The 6,942-nt window shown below is 48.1% G+C and overlaps 1 long non-coding RNA gene across 1 annotated transcript; it reads right to left on the bottom strand.

Moving 5' to 3' along the window:
* Positions 1–607: 607 nt before the first annotated feature.
* Positions 608–6,522, bottom strand: LOC149337610 (uncharacterized). The gene is made up of 2 exons (XR_016284411.1): positions 5,941–6,522; positions 608–761 (listed from the first exon to the last, which is right to left on the bottom strand). It is a non-coding gene; the product is annotated as an uncharacterized LOC149337610 (long non-coding RNA).
* Between the last annotated feature and the right edge of the window lie 420 nt (positions 6,523–6,942).

Raw genomic sequence — 6,942 nt, 5'->3', positions numbered from 1 at the left:
CCGGAACTAATGACTGATATCTTCATATAACAATCCACAGGAACAAATTGAAGACGGAGACAGGCCAAATCATTTAAAACAGAACGGAAATCTACCATTCCCAGTAAGTAATGTTATTAGAGGATTCCTGGGTAGACGAATAGGGGGAATATTAAGTGTATCAGGGATCCAATTGAATAATTCAGTGGCACCATTATTCCCGCGCCAAGAGATGCTGCATAAATGAAGTGAAGAATGATGCAAACGGAAATGCACGCAACGACGTAAAAGGGTAGAAATATGTAAACTTCCAAACTGCCCGGCACTACCAGCAGCTTGGTCCGCTAACTCGTTACCGAAAATTCCGGAATGGCCCCGTATATGAAATAAAAGAAATGGGGCTAAAGAAGACAAACGATAGGGATCTTTCTTAATTGCAATAAAAGTAGGATTGTAAGAAGTAACTGAAGACAGGGCAGAAAACAGAGATAGAGAATCAGTGTAAAAATGAACAGGCGTAGAGTGAGGGTTGTGAATAGCATCAGAATGAAAGGCTACAAGCTCAGCGGCATAGGCGCTAGATGGTGCCAGGAAGCCATCGATCGCAGCATGTCATACAATGGAACAGTGAGAGAAAACAAAAAGTTTATTTCTGTGTCACGTCACACGGTTTTCGCACGAGGCCGGCCACCGGGAGCGGCAGCTGACGGCTTCGGCAGCCGCCCCACGTGTGAGCCCCAGTTGTTGACCTCTGGTGGGGCTGCGCTTGGCCCGGCGGGGACCTGTGCAAGAACAAAGCGGTGGCATCACGACGTGTAAACACAGCCCCGACGGAAAGTTGCGATCCTGATTATTTTGAACTCGCGAATACTTCAGCTCCGGTATGGCGCGTACTGCCGAGATTCCCGACCATGGTGGCTGCTTCTAGACAGAAGCGCGCAGTGCGAAAATACTCCTGTACATAGTTCCTGGTGCGCGTCAACGGCCCCGAGGGAAACAAAACTAGCCACAGACCTCCGCTCCGGCGTACCTCATAAGCGCAGCCCTGTGGACGAACACGCCAGAAAATAATCTTGGACCCGTTAGAAAACCGCTGAGTCCCCTGCGGCACTGGGGATCGCGCCCAGCAGCTCCAGAATGCGAGACGGATGCTCTACCGCAAGGCCACCGCTGTACTAAGGAAGCTCCACTAAGGACGAACCCTATAATACGGTGATGTGAGCTATGCAGTAGACCATGTATAATCTCTGTATGGGCTCACTGTGGGCGCGTGGAAAGGAACTCTAGCGTGAGCGCGCTGTATGCTGCCCCGCAGCTGCGTACGCCGTTCTGCCAAGTGATGAAAGGAATGTTGTCCTCAAACATCCATTAAAAAAGCCTTTAAACTAGCTCAAGTAAAAAGAAGTATGATTAGAAATTGCCTCTACTGACAAAATATTATGCAACTTGCTTTGAATGAGGCGCGTTAAAAACAAGAGATACTCGTTCACCGCCACCACGTCCACGTTTCTAAACTGATTGTAGTGGAAAGGAGGGTTTCGCCACTAGAACGCGATACGCCGTTCACTATTCAACGGAAACCAAGACCTTTCAAGACACGATACCACCCTAAGCGAGATCCCATGCATTAATTTCTTCACGTGCCACTACTAAAATATGTCTTTGGCGCAACCTGGAGGAGGCCTGAATTGGGCTTTTAAGCAGCCACCACGCGATTGCTCGTTAAGGGGAAGGAGAATTCGCCATTATATGCTTGCGTCATGTGAATTTGTTAAAAGGGAATATAATGCGGAGACAAAACTCTCCGTGTTTTCTAATAAGCAGGGAACTGGCCTGCCCTGTGTGCTACCGTTCATAAAGACACATTCCCGCTCTCACCTGTCCGCCCAACGTGGCCGCCTCCCGAGGATGCTCTCTGGATGGCCCAGGTTTGCTGCGAGCGGCAGCTCTTTCCATGCTTCCCAGTCGAAGGTCCTGCCTGAAAAGCTCGTTTTCTCGCAGCATCCTCCGGCTCCGAGAGCGTGCACAGCACTTCTTCGCGATGTCGCCGCTGCAACTCCTGCTCTTCATGCCCCATCACCTGGCACGCCGGGACTACATTGTTTCGCCAGAGGGCTTGGTATGGACTTCGAAAGAGGGCATGCATGAACACACTTCGGGGCTCTTCACAGCAGCTGTGCGGTGTTGGCCGTCTTAGTTACGAGAGCCGAGTCCGTGCTGCTGTCCCATGACCAAGAAAGACCAAGACGCTTTATTGAACGGAGACAGCGTATATATACATGAAATGACGTCACAAGACAGAATCCAAGACAATCCACAAAACCGAAACAAGAACTGAAACAAATACAGAAAAGACATGAATCACAATACAACATACTCCCTTTCTTGGGGAAAAAGGATTCACAGATACATATAAAAATTCACACACAAACAAGAAAACACACTCTCTCTCTTCCTTGGAAAACAATTCACAAATACATATCAAAATTGGCACATAAGAAAGCACACAGATTTCACTTATTCTCTTATTCCACTTATTCTCTTTTTCCGCTTATTTTACTTATTCAATAACGCTTATTTTTCTTATTCCCCGGGGAAAAAGATTTTACAGCTACATTAAAAAATGACACAAGCAAGTGAACACACTCTATGCACACAAGAAATGTACATACAAACAAAAAAAAAACAAGTAATTTTGTTACAAAGTTCTCGAGCCACAAAGGTTTCCGCACAGTCCTCTTTGGGCGCTGAGCGCGCTCCGGAAGAGGACCTTCAGAGCTCAGGTCTGGAGAAAAGTCCCTTGAATTCCCTGAAGTAAATTCGATGTGATCACCTGGTTGCTTGAAGGAGTGGTGAGAGTTCTGGTTGTCACCACTCTGCACACCTGTAGGCACAGACACTGTTGAAAAGAATTTGCACTGTTATGTGAAGATTCATGATCACCACACACTGAAGCATCATCACACACTAAAGGATCATCACACATTGACGGATCACCAGACGCTGAAGGATCATCACACGTTGAAGACACATCACAACATACGCGCATCACAAAAGACACGTCACTGCACAAGATGCCCCAGGATGTCACCTCTTTGGGTGCAAGGTAGGAGCAGCGTCGGGCCTGAGGCACTTCTCTGGAAAGAGGCGTGTGAGGGAACCCGATGCAGAGTGCAGCGAGCACACGAAGTTGTCTTCCTGCTCTGGCGGCATCCAGTCAAACAAGTCGTCGCGGCCAAGACACTGTCGCACAAAGTCAATCCACTTGTGGCTATTGGGCTCACGCTCGGGTAAAGGATGCGGCACAGTGTTGTGGGACCGCTGCAGGCCATACTCGATGCAGCATGGAGAAGTGGAGGCGCTGAATACTTTCGGTCTGTAGAAGACAATTTCCGAGACCCGAAAGCTACCGTTTGGAGTCCGTGTGGACCCAATTGCTGGTGGACTGCTCCCATTCCTACATCCGAAGCATTGGTAGTCACAACAGTGGGCAAATACGGATCAAACATCAGTGCATGGAGAAATTCCTCTGTATGTGGCAGTGGGAACACATCAGGTACCACGGCCTTATTGACTACACGCAAGTCAATACACAAGCGGATTTTTCCATTGAGTTTCTGGATAACCACGGTTGGTGAAATCCATTCTGAAGCATTTACTCTTTCAATAATATCTTGCTTCTCTAACCGTTCCAGTTCTTCAGAGACATTGGAACGGATAGCAAGTGGTAACCGTCGTAGTTTGGCAACTACAGGTTGCACATTCGGACGCACTTTAACTTCATGCTGGAACCCTTTAGCTAGTCCCACTTCGCCTGAAGAGAGTTTCGGAAACTCTGTCGCTAATGCGGAGGGAATTTTCTCAACTGGATTCGCCACCGTCTGAAAACCCTGCAAAGTTGCTCCTACAATAAATAAATTCAGAGCACGAATGGCATCCAAGCCAATAAGTGTAGTACCTTCAGAGACAACATAGAAAAGAATAGGAACAGTTCTGTCATGATACTTGACTGGTGCAGTGAAACATCCTAGCACATTAATAGAACGCTTGGAATAATCCACAAGTGTTGCACGAGGTGCTTCAAGCAGTTGAGCGGTTGAAAAATACCTTGAAAAAGTACTGTTATCAATAATGGAAACTGCAGACCAAGAATCAACTAAGAAAGGCAAAGTGACGTCTGCCACTTGCAACTGAATATGAATGCGAGACCTCCGGTCCTTATCAATAACGCAAACATTGGTGGCCAAAGATTCTTCTGTATTATGTTCACTCTGAGTTCCTGTGACTTCAAGTCCGGTAGACATGGGCGCTGTTTTTTCAAGTTACGAGACATGACCATTACTTGATGATTGAACGCAAGAATGCATAAGATCAAGTTGTGACCCTTGGTTAAGCCTTGGTTTGTCCAGCGTTCGGCTGTGCGACTGCGGTATCAGCTGATCACGGAGCGGCGTTGCGGGAAAGCCTATCCTCGCTTGCTCTGTCACTTGGATCGTTTCTACAGGAAATTGTTCTTGCTGGCTTGTTTCTTCCTGTTCTGGCTGTATTTTCTGTACAGCTGAGCGCTGCCTACACATGGAAGCGAAGTGACCAATTTTTCCGCAGAAGAAGCATGTCTTGCCTTGAGCTGGGCAATTAGATGCTGCGGCACTATGACGACTTGATCCGCAACGAAAACAAGACGACTGCCTTGAACGCTGATTTTGCGGTTGAAAATGCCTGGTATTAGGCTGTCTCGTAAACTGTAGCGACATCGACGATGGTATATTATTTTGAGGAGGATAACTCGGACGCGGGTGCCGCGGACTGTATTGTCTATGTTGATATTCTGCAGCCTGCGACGCAGGAGGTTGCTGAGAAAAGCTCGGCGCTTGTGATGGAAAACTAGGACAAAATTGTCTGGGTGCCGGCCTTTGTGAGGACGCTGAGTGATTCGATGTTTCTTTCCTTATGGGCTGGACAGGGGCCAAGAATTCTTGCGCCTCGCGAGTCACCTGTTCGTACTGCAACGCAATGCTAGACGCTGCGGAGAGTGTAACTCGGGATCCTTCCAGCAAAAGTCGCTCTCTAACCCTTTGGGAAGAGACTCCTGTCACAAATCGGTCCCTCAGCATTTCTTCAGGGGAAGCATAATCACACAGCTGAAGCAATTCACGCAAGACAGCTATGTATTCTGTGATTGACTCGCCCGGTAATTGTTGCCTGTTTTGAAATCTTCTCCGTTCCATCACTAAATTGGAAGGGGTACTAAATTCTTGTTGTTGTAAGGCAACAGTTGATTTGTAGACGTCTTGCGTCTCACTTTCAACGCGAGCGTCTGTCGGCGAGTGAGCTAGCGTCTCACTTGTAGATGCGACGCGAGCGTCTGTCGATGACTGGGCTAGCGTCATTGACATGCAGCGCGAGCAAAATAAATTCTCCTTCCCTCATCTCCTAGACTATAGAGGAGGAGGGCTTTTTTGAGCTCGGCGGTCGCTGCCGATCCACCTGATACAGTCAAGTAAAGTTCAAAAGTTTGTATCCATTGATTAAATGGAACTGGGGGACGACCCGGATGCTGAAGAAATGGGTCCGGTGCGCGAACGCCAGTGAAAGATGAAAAAGCCATTTTGACCTTCCAGACGCTGCCTAGCGTAGAAAACGGAGAACGCGGCAGTCAATCGATGAATAATTCCTCTCTTGAAACCGAACCAAGGTTTTCTTTGTTTCCCTCGACGACGAGGCTTGATTAAGCTTGACACAACATATTTCAGTCACGAAGACGAACGGTCACATTTGTGACTCAGCGCACGAACGCTCTTTGTTCCAATACTACGCTTGAAAACTTCTGAGGATGAATGAACTTCTGAAAATACGCACAACGTCTGACGTACGGTAGCTCACATGTGCTACGGCCAACATGAAAATTTCTTGTCTGCCTTCTTGAAATTCTTCACAGAATGAAAATGTTTGTTGACTCACGGACTTTTCACGATGACTTCGGCCCAGGACATCGTTCCAGCAGGCTGTGGCTCATCAGGCGACGACCTCGCTGGCGACGACCACGCTAGTCGGCAAAGTTGAAGAAAACGAAGAAAACTTGCAATACCTCCGAAATATGACATTCTGTCGACGGCGCTTCTCCGTACAGCTCACATAGCAGATAATGGCAGGACGATTACTTCAAAAGATGACGGATGCCATCGGATTACTGTAAGATACTGGGATTACATGCCCCTATTCCGTTAGGCCTATCCCATCCTCGATCGCCAATGTGGTGTTGGCCGTCTTAGTAACGAGAGCCGAGTCCGTGCTGCTGTCCCATGACCAAGAAAGACCAAGACGCTTTATTGTTGTTGTTGTTGTTGTGACTGAGAGAAGGATGAAAAGGAAATTGCACGGGCCTGCTACTGGCTCGAGCCAAGCCACCACCGCTGCCACGTGCAGATACAGGAGAGTTAAAAGATCAGAGGAAGGAGAGAGAGGAAAGGAAAGACGCGCATCGCAGCAACAACTGCGTCCGCCGGAGCGGACGCTGCTCAAAAAACAGATAAGCGGCCGAAGCCGCGCTCGCCGAAGCGAGAACAGATACCCTCAAGACGTTTTATTGAACGGAGACAGCGTATATATACATGAAATGACGTCACAAGACAGAATCCAAGACAATCCACAAAACCGAAACAAGAACTGAAACAAATACAGAAAACACATGAATCACAATACAACAAGCTGGACCCACCATAATCGTTGAGGGAGGAAGACGGCTCTGCTGGCTCATCCTAGCTGATCGCGATGTTATACTAATTTCTGGTTGCAGCTGTATCTCTGCAAGTGGTTGACGGGCCGGGGCCAAGTAGTTGTCTGCAGCGGACGCAGATGAAATCTGGGTGGACGGCCCGAGATTGTTGTCCGGGCTTTCGTCTTAGACGTAAATGCTGAACTCGGGCACGCCGTACTCACGACAACCGCCAGACGTCAACTTGC

The sequence above is a fragment of the Amblyomma mixtum genome, chromosome 7 (assembly GCF_055824585.1).
Source record: "Amblyomma mixtum isolate Tamu chromosome 7, ASM5582458v1, whole genome shotgun sequence".
In the NCBI taxonomy this organism is placed as follows: domain Eukaryota; kingdom Metazoa; phylum Arthropoda; class Arachnida; order Ixodida; family Ixodidae; genus Amblyomma; species Amblyomma mixtum.
This window is presented reverse-complemented; position numbering and strand designations above follow the sequence as displayed.